The sequence below is a fragment of the Corvus hawaiiensis genome, chromosome 10, assembly GCF_020740725.1.
Source record: "Corvus hawaiiensis isolate bCorHaw1 chromosome 10, bCorHaw1.pri.cur, whole genome shotgun sequence".
NCBI lineage: Eukaryota > Metazoa > Chordata > Aves > Passeriformes > Corvidae > Corvus > Corvus hawaiiensis.
The window spans coordinates 14,899,821-14,912,948 of record NC_063222.1 but is presented as its reverse complement, the minus strand read 5'-3'; the positions used below and the strand labels follow the sequence as shown (position 1 = coordinate 14,912,948).

Sequence of the window (13,128 nt, the reverse complement as noted above, 5' to 3'; positions counted from 1 at the left end):
GCAGCCTGCTGTCTTTTATTCTCTACCTGGCTGAAGAATTTTCAGGTTTGCTGAAATTAGAATCAAACTTGTGCTGTACTTGTGATTTCTCTTATTTTGTCTGGCTTGGTATCTCACATCAGTTCTGTCCTTTAGGGAAAGAGAGAACAAGATTTAAAGTTTACTTCAACCAATTGTATGAATTTCTGTAGTGATGGCTTTGGAACACTTTTAGTTACTGCTTTGATTTCAGTACTTGGATAAATAGTGTCATAACTCTTTTGTTACTTCATCTAAATTTGTGCATCAAAAATGATCTCAAACTATAAGTTCTCTTGAAGACATAAATCCAGCCCTTCCAATCTAGGAATACAAAACTTTGTTTGCCATTTAAGGATTGATTTTTCTAACATTAAAATGGTCTCAAGTTGTGGTCTGGAGTTGCCTAGATATTTAGTGCCTGTGTGTATCCATGTAGCTTGTTCACATAACCAAAATAGTTATTTGTGGCTTCACAAATAGAACTCATAAAAATATCTGTTTGTGAAGTCAGGCCTTTTTATAAGTGAACTAATGAGTTATTCTCATCAAGTAATAATTTACTGGAGTTAGTCAGATTGGAAGGGCGATAGCTCTGGAGCAGGTAAGGAAATGACAGCAGAAGGTTCTGTTGTGTAGAGTCTTAACTTTCCAGAAGACTCTCAAGAAGGATGGACAGGAAAATGGGGGAGAAGGAAAGAGACAACAGAAGGCAGAGAAAAGCTGATGAGAACCGGTATCAAAAAAATGGTGGTACCCTGGTGTTCATGAAAGAACACTTTGGAGCTCCACTGAGGATAGGCACCTGTCAAACTCCCAGCAGGGATAGACCCAGGGTGGTGGCTCATTGAGCTGTTAGCATTGAGCAGAAAAGTCGCACAGGACAACTCTGCTCTTGCTCATGTCCTTGTATCCCCTGGGCTAATTTCAGCTACCTGGTGGTATATGATTAACAACAGAGAAACAGGATGGAAAGAGTCCAGTATTTAAACAGAAATGTTACCCTTTATTTTGCTATAAGTTAGTGGTTTATAAATGGATGTCTTAGACTTTTCTGCAACTTGTTCCATGTGGGAAAGAATAATGCCTGAACAGAATTTTCTTTTTTATATGAAGAAAATGATCAGGAAAGTTGAACATAATGATTTCATGCCGTGACTATAATGCAAACACATATTTAACCATCATTGTCTCCTCTTCATATAATAACTGAAAACATCTGTATTGTGCACTGAAACATTATATGCTGCATTACAGTTAGAAATGTGCTGAAGGGTTGGATTGGGTGTTTATTTATGGGCCATGAAAAGTAAGATTTTCTGCACTTCTCATGTACAGCTAAATAGCCATAGGTAGAGTACTGAAAATTTTGGAACCCAGCAGTCACTGTGGGAATGACTTCATTATTCACCAAAGGAGGTTTTTCCAGCAGAGCTGAGTTGCTGACAAACAATAATAAACATTACTGAAAGTTGGAAACAAGAACTCAGGGATGTTGATTCTGACTGTAAAAAATGCTCACAGGGCATGGAGGGCAAGATGCTCTCAAAATGACAAGGTACTACAATAGAGGGATCCCATTAGAGCTGTGCACATACATTTTCTCTATTGACACAGAAGTGTTCTGGCAGGCTCAGCAAACAAGCAGCTTCTCCTAGCTGCCTAGTCTTTACCTGTTGCCACAAGTAGTCTAGAAATGTATTTTTAATGGGCACACAAATGTTTCAACGATGAAGTAGACTCTGGTGGGGACATAGCAAATATCTTCTTGGTGTAGCTTCTGAGAGCTTTTTTAGCACAAAAGGTATCGCTATGTCTTTTTGCTGAAGCACTTGACAGTTCATGACCATAGCACAAAATATTGTTTGATATTAATTATATAATATTTGCTTTGTCGGCCTGATATTTTACTGGTATTTGAAACAATGTGATTGCTTTAAAGAGCTCACTCTACAGTTAATTAATTTTGCAAATAACTACTATGTTTTTTCCAACCTGAGCAGATACCAAATGCTCCGTAAGGTTTTCTCTGGAGCTTTGTTTTTTCTCTCTCCTCTGACTCTGGCTTGAAGTTTAAAACCAAGAAAGCGTAAAGCCCATGCTCGTGATGGTGGTGTTCACAAAGAAGGACACAAAGAGTTTGTGGAGCCAGTTTCCCACTGAGCAGCAGAATGAGGAAAATCTGTGCTGGCTGGGGATTTAGGTGTTGATTGTTACATGACCCTTGCAAATATATTTACAAGAAAGAATGAATTTTACCAATTGATGACTGAACTAAATGTAATCTAATATTTTTTTTTGTCATGGCTAAAGCAATTTGAATGGCTCACATTTTCTCTGGCCATTGAATATGTCAGTTATTTACTATCTCAGGTTTGAGTGCCTATGGCTCTGCCAGATATTGTTGGTTGACTTTCAAAGTGGATCCAGATTTCTCTCAGAGAGGTCAACAGATACGCAGGATTTCTGGAAGTGCCCCAATTAAACATGCGTCATTTGCACTGATTTTCCACGTGATTATCTCAAATAGCCATGGAAGGGCACAGTTATCAATCAGGAGACTGAAGGACTCAGGTCCGTATAACAGAGAAAGCTGAAGACATGAAGAGAAAGCTCATTTTTCTTTGCTCTCCAAGTGTTTACTGGGATAGGTAGTTACTATGGCAAATCGAGTGTAGCTGTGAAGTTAAGGCTGATTCTATCTATCTTTATAGTGGAAAACCAAAGGGTTTTCAGCCTGTAATGCTGGATTTTTTGAACACAGGGTAGAGGAAATGAACTTTCAAACCAGAGGAATTCAGATCAGATGTCTGAAGTTAAAATAACAGACTGAAAAACAGTTGTTTGCCCTGCCCACAATGTCTTTACAGGTTGGATTGTTTTCTCTAACCTAGTTCTCACTCCAAAAATTCGCAGTGCCTTCAGGAGACAAAATAAACCTAGAGACAGTGCATCTCCTCTATGGTCTGCCTGTGTATCAGATTCTTTCCTGAGGCCTCTTGGTGTGGATCTGTATGGGATCCCAATCTCTCGTCTGCCTGTTGGCTCCTACCAGGCTGCCATGTTCCTCACTAAAGTAGGGAGCACTCACTACTTTAGTGAGCTCACCTCTCCCTCACTTGCACATAGATCACCCTTTTATTATAATTAATATTTTCCCCCTCTCTTCCCTAGGAGAAAGCTGAAAAGATGTGATGATGCAGAACAATAAACACAGCTGAAACTTGATGGCCAACATGTGACCATCCTTCATTATTTGTGCTCTGATCTCAGTGTTGATGGCTGCTTTGAACCAGAAGAGGTGGCAGGAGCATTTTTGTTCCAAAATATATATTGCTCATATTTGTTATTGCTTTCCTACATGTAATGAAAAAAGTAAGCCAAAAGCAGAGTCTTAGCAGTAGACGAAGACCTTCTTTCTTTATTCTGGATAGTCTGGAAAACAAATCCCAGGCTGAAGTGCAGACTTGCACGATCAGTGCCTCACTAACTGCAGCCCTACAGCTTCAGGAGACTCATTGCTGCTGATAAATCATTTCTAACTGACTCATATTCCATCCAGACACACCATGGTTGTACTCTAGAAGCCCACTCTGTAGTACATGTAGTGGTGGTGGAAGCTCCTTGCCTGTGGTGGCTTAAAATATTTGGAGGGGATTTTGTGGAAAAGGGAGAAGATGATGTACACACATTTTCTCAAAGACAATGCTGAGTGATGTTTCCATCTGCTCTTCTCCCGGACAGGACTTCAATGAAGATCCAACGGACTGCTGGGAGCAGCAGTTTCTCTTAAGGTACTTCCTTTCCTTGCAGATGCCTGCCTAGATTCCTACTTATAATGGTATGTATATCTATCAAGCTCAGGTTCTGTTTTCCAGGACTCCTTTTTTGTCCCCTTTCACAGCAGGGAAGAGGTCCAACTTCCTGGTTGTGCAACAAGAAAGGTGTAGGTAAAATTTCTGAGAACTGTCCAAAAAATTACTGGTTTACTCTTTGTTTAGTGATTTAGTGTTTGAGATATTTAATAATATCTTAAACACTTCAACTAGAGCTGAAAAATGGAATTTTCATGTTAGTAAAGGGTTACACTGATTTAGCTGAGTCTGTCATTGTTGCAGTTTTTGTCACCTCATAAGAAACATCCTACTTTTCTCCATTACTGCAAAGAATCAAGGAGTTATTTGCCTCTCCAGAATATAATAATACAAAATATAAAAGTAGATTCTGATCATGTATGTTCAACCCATGTATTCACAAGAATCAGATTGTACAAACTCCATACCTTAATTCGTTGTCTTAATTATCTAATTCACATCAATCTAATTTATGTAACAAAACTAATCTGGGCCATAATTCTCTGCTATTATGGGATAGAATAACTCCATCAAACTCAACAGACCTGCGTCAGTGTATGCCAGTAGGGAATTTAGCCTTAATATTCCAAGGAGCAATACGGCACATGATTCACTTTGGTTCACATTTTTCCCAAGGTCTTATGTAAAATAATTTTATTTTTAGTTCAGAAGAGAAATGTTTTTACAGACAGAATTGCATGTTTGTACAGACATTCCCAGAGATCCAAAAAGTATCTTTTTGTCTTCAAAAAATAAAATACAAACCAAACATCCTCAAAAGAGAAAACAAAAGGCAATTGCTGTGCTTGATACAGCATCATATTGGATGCTTTTGTGTTGATGCAGCTGTTCCAGTGTCTTCAGCCTCTGGTGATGGACCAGAGTGAAGCAGAAGTCAGTGGACAGATTTTGGTTACTCTACAATCCCATTTTAGTGTATGGAAGGAAAATTTTGAACACAACAAATTTAAAGAAGTTGATTAAGACAGATTTTTATGTAAGACTTTTAGCACTCCAAAGCCACTCAGTTTTGTGTTAAATTGAGGAGGCTCCTTGGCAGGTTTTGAACAAAGCTTTCATTGATTCAATGAATTGAGGATCAACAGAAGCTAACAGTTAGGAAACATTAAAGATCTGGATTATTGCTTGTCTCAGTTTTTTAAGGAGACTTCGGAAATTCCGTCAAAGAGTATGAGCTATAGATTAGTTCACACAAAATATTCCTGAAACTGCTGTGTCAGCTCTTCAGAAAATGTTCAAGTCCATTATATTTCTTAAGTAATTTTTATTGATTCAGCTAATGATCCTGAAATGAAAAAGTGTCAATGGTGGAAGCCAAGTTTGCAAAAGAAATATCCATATAATTCCAAGATGAAACTATGCAAAAACATTAAAAAAATATATCCATGATTTTCTCCCTCTAGCTCAATGTTAAAGTTCAATTCCAATTTTGTTTTGTCTTTAAAGTTCATCCTTTAAAAATAAGACATTTTTGGCAAATAAATTTCAAGGGAAATGAAACTTGTAGATTTAAAGGATTTGATACAAATTTGTAATGAATTACTATTGTGTTTTGGAAAACTGGTTTTATTATTTTTGGAAATAAAGGACAGTTTCCAATTTTTTATCATCTTAGAAATATTCACAGTCACTGTTTATGAATTTGTTTAGGACAGGTTTTTCATTTCTATAAATGTATGCAAACTTTTCACTTTTCTTTTTATCCTAACTAATTCTAGAGAAACTGTGTGTTACACTTTGCGAAGAAAAGAAGTAAAGAAAAGAAATTTATACTGTTACCTTTGGTCAGCATTTCATTATGCTGGTCAGATACCAATGCTAGGTATCATGAAAAATAGCAAGCAATACTTCCTTTGAAGTTTAACAAATAGAGAAATAGCATCCAAGGCTCAGAATGCACCAGCTGTAAACACAGTGCATACCCAAAGGCAATTACTGCACATTCACAGTGGCAGTATAGCTTTCTGTATTATTAAATAACTTTCTGAAAACCGAATTTTCAGGGCAGTTTTATGATGTGAAAGGGAGAGGAAGAAGGTTAGGATAAAACTTAGCTTCATTCAACACTGGCGGCTGTGGTTTTCAATACCCATAAATATCTAGACAAGAGCCTTCTGCCTCCGCACACGTCCATGGTTAATGTGCGCAATGTCGCGATGGTCACGATGCTGAACTCCAGCCCATCAGGGCGCTAATTTGATCTCTGGCACACCCTTATTATAACCACCATAATGAGTGCTCCTCTGTCAGGAAGCTTCCACACCTTATTTCCCATCTGATGTGAAGCTCAATAAAAATCCCTTAAAACCATTCATTAATCTATTGCATATAAACCAGTTTGTAATACAGATATAAGCCTCAAAGTAGTGCTAATTTTATAATGTTTGTTACTGCTAAGAAAGCCATGTTAACACTGGTGAGGTGTCAGGAAATGAGTAAGTATATCTGTATTTTTATCTATTGAAGATCACTTAAGTGTTCTTTTCACTTATCATCAGTATGCATAGCACACTTATGGGCACAATAATAGTTCAGAAGAAAGGAAAGAACACACAGAAATGCCAATGAAAATGAAATAAGGTAACTTCAAAATAGGGGAAAAAACGTGCTGTCTCTCCTTCCCAGCAAAACCCAAATAGTTACATTCAAGAAATATTATTTCTCTAAGATGACTGTCAAGGAACCAACAGAAAACACATCCCAAGGAAAACTGGATAGAAGATGTGGGAATAAAGACTGCAGGATTCTTTCCATCACAACTTCTTGCTCTGTCAGAAGTTGCTTTATTCATATTATTAAGTGGTATGATCTGCCAAGCGACAGGAGGTCTGGGAAGCTGGGGAGAGGTGGGAAATGTACCTCCTACTCACTGTTTGCTTTTAAAATGGTATCGGATCTATGGAAAGAGCAGCTGTAGGAGTACTCTCGGAAAAAAAATAAAAGAAGAGTGAAGAGATATTCTATTCAATGTATTTGAGAACTGAGTGGGGAAAAGGGTAGTTCATAAGAGGAAAGAACAGAGAAAAAAGGAAAAAAACAAATGAAAAAGGATTGAAGGAAGCAAAACAAGAAATCATGTTATTTATTATGCTTCTTCAAACATTGTGTGTATGTAGATGACCAGTCCTAGCCAATATATGATATAGCACCTGCTCAGAATACACACCAGCCATTATTACAAAAGGAAAATTTGGTGGATGTGGCATCATGTAGCTGAGAAAGGCAAAAAATTCTCATCAGAAGACAGGAGAAAGCCAAAAATTGTCAAGATGTTCTTGCTAGTATTGCGTTTTAGCTCTCCTTATAGCAGTGCAGGTTGACGACAACCTAAATGAGCAGCTCTGGCATAATGCCACAATTGAGAGGAAAGCCTGCTAGTTGGAGGCACGCTAAAAACACTGGGCTTGCTTCCACACTCTGTCAAAACAACGCTCGGACGGATGGAGGCGTGGGCTTCCCAAGGCTGGTTGTGGATCCAGGATTCAGTGCTTCATACATGTGGCGTTAATTCACAGCATTGGCATGAGATGCTGCAATGACCTCATGGCTGTCAAGTGCCCACCATAAGAGAGCTTCTCCCTTCCCAAATTGCCCTGGCAACCTCTTTTTCTCATAACATCAGGAACAAAGAAGAGGATGGCAGCTGAGTACCTCTACACGGGAGAAATCCCCAGCTGGGGTTAACCTTTGCTATACAGTGGTCAGAGTCAATCATATGGTGAAAAATGTCCACAGTAAAGCAGTAGATCTTATCCTTTGTGCTATATAAAGGACTCCTGTCCAATAATATATATACTTACATACCTGTTATAAATCTTTTTGCATGTATATTCATGCATGAAAAAAATGGCAAGGTTTGTATTCCACACAAATAAACATTAAATGTTTTAGCATCATGACCCTCCCCATATCCCCCCCTCCCATTCCCCCTCTACCTTTGAGAATAATGTAATTTTATGCATTCTCTCCTATCCTGGGCATGAAAAAGTAAATGCTGTATTACCCCAACTTAGGTAACCCTTAGGATAATTTTTTAAGCAGCAGGAAACTAGGCTATCTGGCTGGGTAGATAATGATATCAGCTGCTTCCTTCCAAAACAACAGGTGCTTTGGCATAAAACTGTATATCATCATACTGAGATGATGACATCAGTTCATACTTCAGCTTAATTATAAACTACCTCCATTAATCCTCAAATAATTAAACATTTTGTGTATGGTGCAAGGTGAAATATAAAAGCAAAAGGTGCCTAGATGTTCATCACAGGGTTAAAATGGCAGTTTCTGAATCGTTAGTACTTGTGTCTGCCTATTTTAATGTAAACTTCAAACTGATTTTAAGCATTTGTTTATATTTTAATGTTCCAGCCATGAGGAAGGTGAAAATAAATACACCTAAAATTCAATGCAAACTTGATGAAATAACAAAGATATATTGATTGGAGTCACATGGAATATATAGGTGCATAAATATCATGCAGAAAAAACAAAGATGTGAGGGATAAGGCTTTGCATGTACAAGAATTATTGGGGGATAAGTCATGGTTCATGGCCCAATAGCAGAATAAACATTGCAGCATTCTGTGTTTGCAGATTTTATGCAAGAAGATCTTATCCTCACATTCAGGAGCAGTACATCTAAATAAAACAAGCTCTGGACAAGAAAGCACCATTTATTGAAACAGATTGATTGAACTTTGTAAAAAAAGAAGTATTATTGAAAAGCAATATTAACATAATAGAACTTAATTTCTTTTTAAAATAATTTAGTTCACACATATGCAGTCACTTGAAAACTATACATTCTCTCCTTGCATTTTCACAGTCTGTGTATATGTCCATCATTTTTTCAAAACTCAACAACAGATTGCTCAATTTTTGATTTGATATGTAAATTAGCAGACAGAGCGAGAGCTGAATTTGTAGGCTAAAAGAGCAGAGGAGCACAGCAGATAAAAGATTATGTTCTTCTGCCTTTAAAATATAGCACTGACCTTCTTTAAAACAGATGCTATCTTCAGGAGCCAGATGTGTCTCCAACCAAATTAGTTATAAGAAATACATCCAAGGACATAGCCATTTAAGAATCAATAAATTATGCATTTGTCATTTGTTATTGTGTGAGGCTTACGCTGACATTTTTGACATGAATAAAAGTCTCTGTCCACAGTAATAGCATTAACAATTTAACAGAGGTGGTTTTATACCAAAAGAGAAGTGGTTTGAAGAAATTACTGTTTACCACCATGTACATATACACACCTTAATTATTCATTGCATGTCCACTTACCAACCTACTTCATGTTATGTAAGGTGTACTAGATTAGAAAGTTAGAGGTTGGGCACGTGTGCTGCACTGCTGCTATTTCAACCCACTTCAACCTGAAACAAAGAAAATGATTATAACAATTATTTTCTATTCAGACAACCAAATCAAGAAAGTTCTGTTTATTGGTGGAACGTTATGAAAAATTCCTACAAAGAAGAATTTTATTTTTCTAAAAGCAGAAGCCATGGTGGAATTTTTTTTGTGGGTTTAGTTGAAACATTTGGATGACCATATGGAACTCTTAGTGGTGCCATGGGACCATGCAGCTATGAAATCTGATCACTATCTCCCTAGTGACAGCTGGAGCCTTTACACCATCAGAAAATTTTCAGACTTCTAATTTGTCATAACTACCTCCTGTGGAAAGAAAATATGTTATGTAGTTAGATACAAGAATCTGAGTCTACAGTGCTACACATATCGGCTTCTCTTCCTTTTAGCTTTCAAGATTCAAATTAATTCCTTGCATCTTATGACTCATTGATGCAAAAAATAAAACATACACACAAAAAGAATAAAAAAACATATGGGGTGTTGTGAAATGAGGGTTATCTCTGCTGTATAGTTATAGTGGAGAATGACTTATTTTGAAAAACCTACTTATGTAACAAATGTTGATCCATGCACTTCAAAGTTTCTTTTTATTTAAGCCTTCTCTTCAGTTTTACTCTGCTTAGCAAATTAAAGTGTAGCTTTGCAATGGTTTCCATTATTTTTAAATTTTTAACATGTGTATTCTTTCATCACCACATCAGGCCTGAAAAGACACAAATTTGAGTCATTTTTATTAGAGGAACTCATGGGAGAAGGAGATGAGAGTTCCCTGCCCTCTAGAATCACACACTTGAGAGAAAAAAGCTCACAGCTGTACCCAGGAAACAAGTACTGTTTTGACACTCAGAAATATAGGTGTCCACCAGGCAGTCATTTTGAAAATAATGGGGAACGTGCTTATGTATCTCTATATATTTCTCTATGGGGGCAAATAATCCAGCAGAGCTGAGAATCACGTCCCCATGTTTGTTTGCTGTATAGCCTTGGCTTGCTTTCTGGTCTCCCAGGGCGCTTTCAGAAGTTTGTGAGATATAGCTCAGTGACTGTGAGAAGGATAAAAATGTAAACATATGTAATAATTTTCTTTTCTATGGCCCTTCTGGTATCCTTGCTAGCCAGACATCAAAAATGCCTCACTTCGGGCATGGATACTGCTGATTCATACCGTGGGTACAGTTGTGATGGATTTAGAGAGGAAGTTGGGTGCTGCATATAGAAGAAGCTGAGTGTTGTTTAATCTTCTTGACAAGAAAAAGATAACTTCTGGGTTAGGATCATAATCCTAGTGCTGTTTATGACTTTTGAACTTTCAGCTCAAGTCAGTATTTTATAAAGTTAATGAGCAAAATTGACAGTAAGCTTCTAATAAAAGATCCAACAGAATCTTTCTCGCAAGTCTTATAAACACTAGTCTCTTCTATCATATCTAACCATTCTGGACAGAATGAAAGAAATCTAGGAGTACTGATCTGAGACAATTGAAGAAATCCACAGATTATTTATGACTATTTATTACATCAGAATGCAAAACTGAGGTAGATCCTAATTAATTCCAGACTAATTTTCTGTATAGGAGAACTGGAAGAAGAGAGGCTGTGCAGTGCATGTGACAGAAAAGAAAGCACTGGATAAAAGGCGCTTACTGTTCCAGTATGAATAGTACAAGACAGTGTTAGGAAGATATTTGCTTAGATTACTAGAAATGATAAAAGACTTTCCATTAAAAAACGATGAGGAAAAACTGTGCATACCCTAGGAGAAAGGAAAGAAACGGCAGGGATAGCATCATGCTATGTAGCAACCTGCCACCAGCTTAGAAATGGACAATAATGACAAATGGACACAGGGGATAAAACCCCAAACACACTGTGAAGAGTTATCTTGGGCAGATGCACAATGTGTTGTATCTATTGCTGACAGTTACCCAAGGTTTCTGCTTTTTCTACACATTGACAGTGTTTGCATTGTATGGCATGCCAATAAAATATTTTGATTTGAAGCTGAGCACTGTAATTGTTTTTTCCTTTCCTTAGGAAACAAACCATGATATGTAGGTTGACTTGGAAACTCATATTTCATGATGTCTTGTCCCCTTCTATCCTGTTTTTGCAAAACTTCCTTTTAGTACCAGGGCCATTCCCAGATGCCCTGGAGCCCCGATGCACATCATTCATACCATTTTTAAGCCATATGAAGTATCAAGAGAGATTGGTAGAAGGAAGAAATTGTGTGGAACATGGACACATACAGCTGAACATTTTTCATCCACTGAGCTGCAGTTATAGCTACACGTTTGGCAGATTAAATCAATGCATTATTAAAGTTGTCTTAGGTCCAAAATGAGCTTAACATGGGTTTGAAATATGGCTGCTCTGGTCTCCTGAAGTCCTGCCATGTTAATCATACAATCATTTTGCCTTAGTTAGGTGGTTATTGGCGGTGTGCTCTGCTTGTTCAGCCAGCCACGATGCCATGCAGCAGCACCTCCAGGACTCAGTCCACAGGAAGATGCTGCAAGCAGAAGTCCTGGGGCGGTTTGCTTTTGACTTTTGTCTCATCTGAACCTGTTCCCCCAGCTGCCTACACATGGTTCATGAACTAGTCCCTTGTGGATACCTGCAGGAACAAGCATTCCCATATAAAACCAGCCTTGTGTCTTGCTCTTGGCTAGCACCATTGCCTCAGGCTTGGTCCTGAGGAGACAGAGTTAAAATATCATTTCTTGCCAAATTATACGCTAATTTTTGGTTGCAAACAAAGACTAAACAAGGGCTTATTTTATCATGTTGAGTTGCTATTTTTAGTATGCTGGGTTTTTTCACCATCAAAATTTTTGTTACCTCTTTTTATATGCTTTTTTAAGCTTAGCCTTATCCATCCCCAGAGCAAGATTTTAAAGTGCTGTGTCCACAGTAAACTTTGATCAGTTTATTAAACCTGAGGATTTGGCCTTTCTTTTACCCAAGCCTATTCCACAAGAATATGAGAAACTGCTGGACCCCAGTTTACCACTGTTTTTTTCCAGCTACAGACTGGCCAAAGTTAAAATAAGACCCTGTGTAAATGCTAGATAGTGGAAAGCATCACTGAAGAGCAGTACTTGTACATCTGCTTTTAAGAAGTTTCCTTAATTCCAAACTGACTGAATAGATGGACACTGATTTATAGTATCTATGTATATATTGTCTGTTATGTTGTCTTTTCTTTAAGTACCTATTTAATTGCTGAAATGCAAAAAAGTGGACTGTTACCTTTTGCTAATAATTATTAAATGGGGGAACCATCCAAGTGACTATGAATACTCACTGTTCTTCAACTTATAGCAATAAAAGGAGGTTGAATTTTGTGAACTAGGGAACTGATGGCCTTAATCACAAGGAGCAAAAGATTTCTGGAAAAGTAGATAAAATCTATGATGCCTATTGTGCCTATTTCTGGTGCACTCTGTGAGCTGAATGAAAACTGCTGTAATAATGTTTAATTAATGCTGAATTGCATGATGGCTGGCCTTAGCTCTCTAATTACTATCGGTAGTAGCTCTTCAAATTTTGATTAGTGGAGAGGTGAATCACTATCTTTGATGTGGTGAGGCAGCTTCTGCCACAAATTAAAACCAGGTAGTGAGGCTATAGATTAATTGTGGGTATGTGGAGCAATTAGGACAGTCTACCTCCTCCTGTCTTCTGTCTGAAGTTTGTTGCCTGTGGTAAAAGTCATAGAAATCAAACCTGAATTGTATCATTTTGGATGAGATCTCTCTCTATATATAAATGCACTGTTTTAGGGAAAACCTGTAGTCATTCTAATTCAAAACATGTTAGATGTCATTTTCTTCCTTTACAGCAGAAAGAG

General features: G+C 37.6%; 1 long non-coding RNA gene across 1 annotated transcript; it reads left to right on the top strand.

The window, feature by feature from the left end:
* The first annotated feature begins 3,365 nt into the window (after positions 1–3,365).
* Positions 3,366–11,275, top strand: LOC125330897. The gene is made up of 2 exons (XR_007205753.1): positions 3,366–3,859; positions 10,850–11,275. It is a non-coding gene; the product is annotated as an uncharacterized LOC125330897 (long non-coding RNA).
* Positions 11,276–13,128: the final 1,853 nt, after the last annotated feature.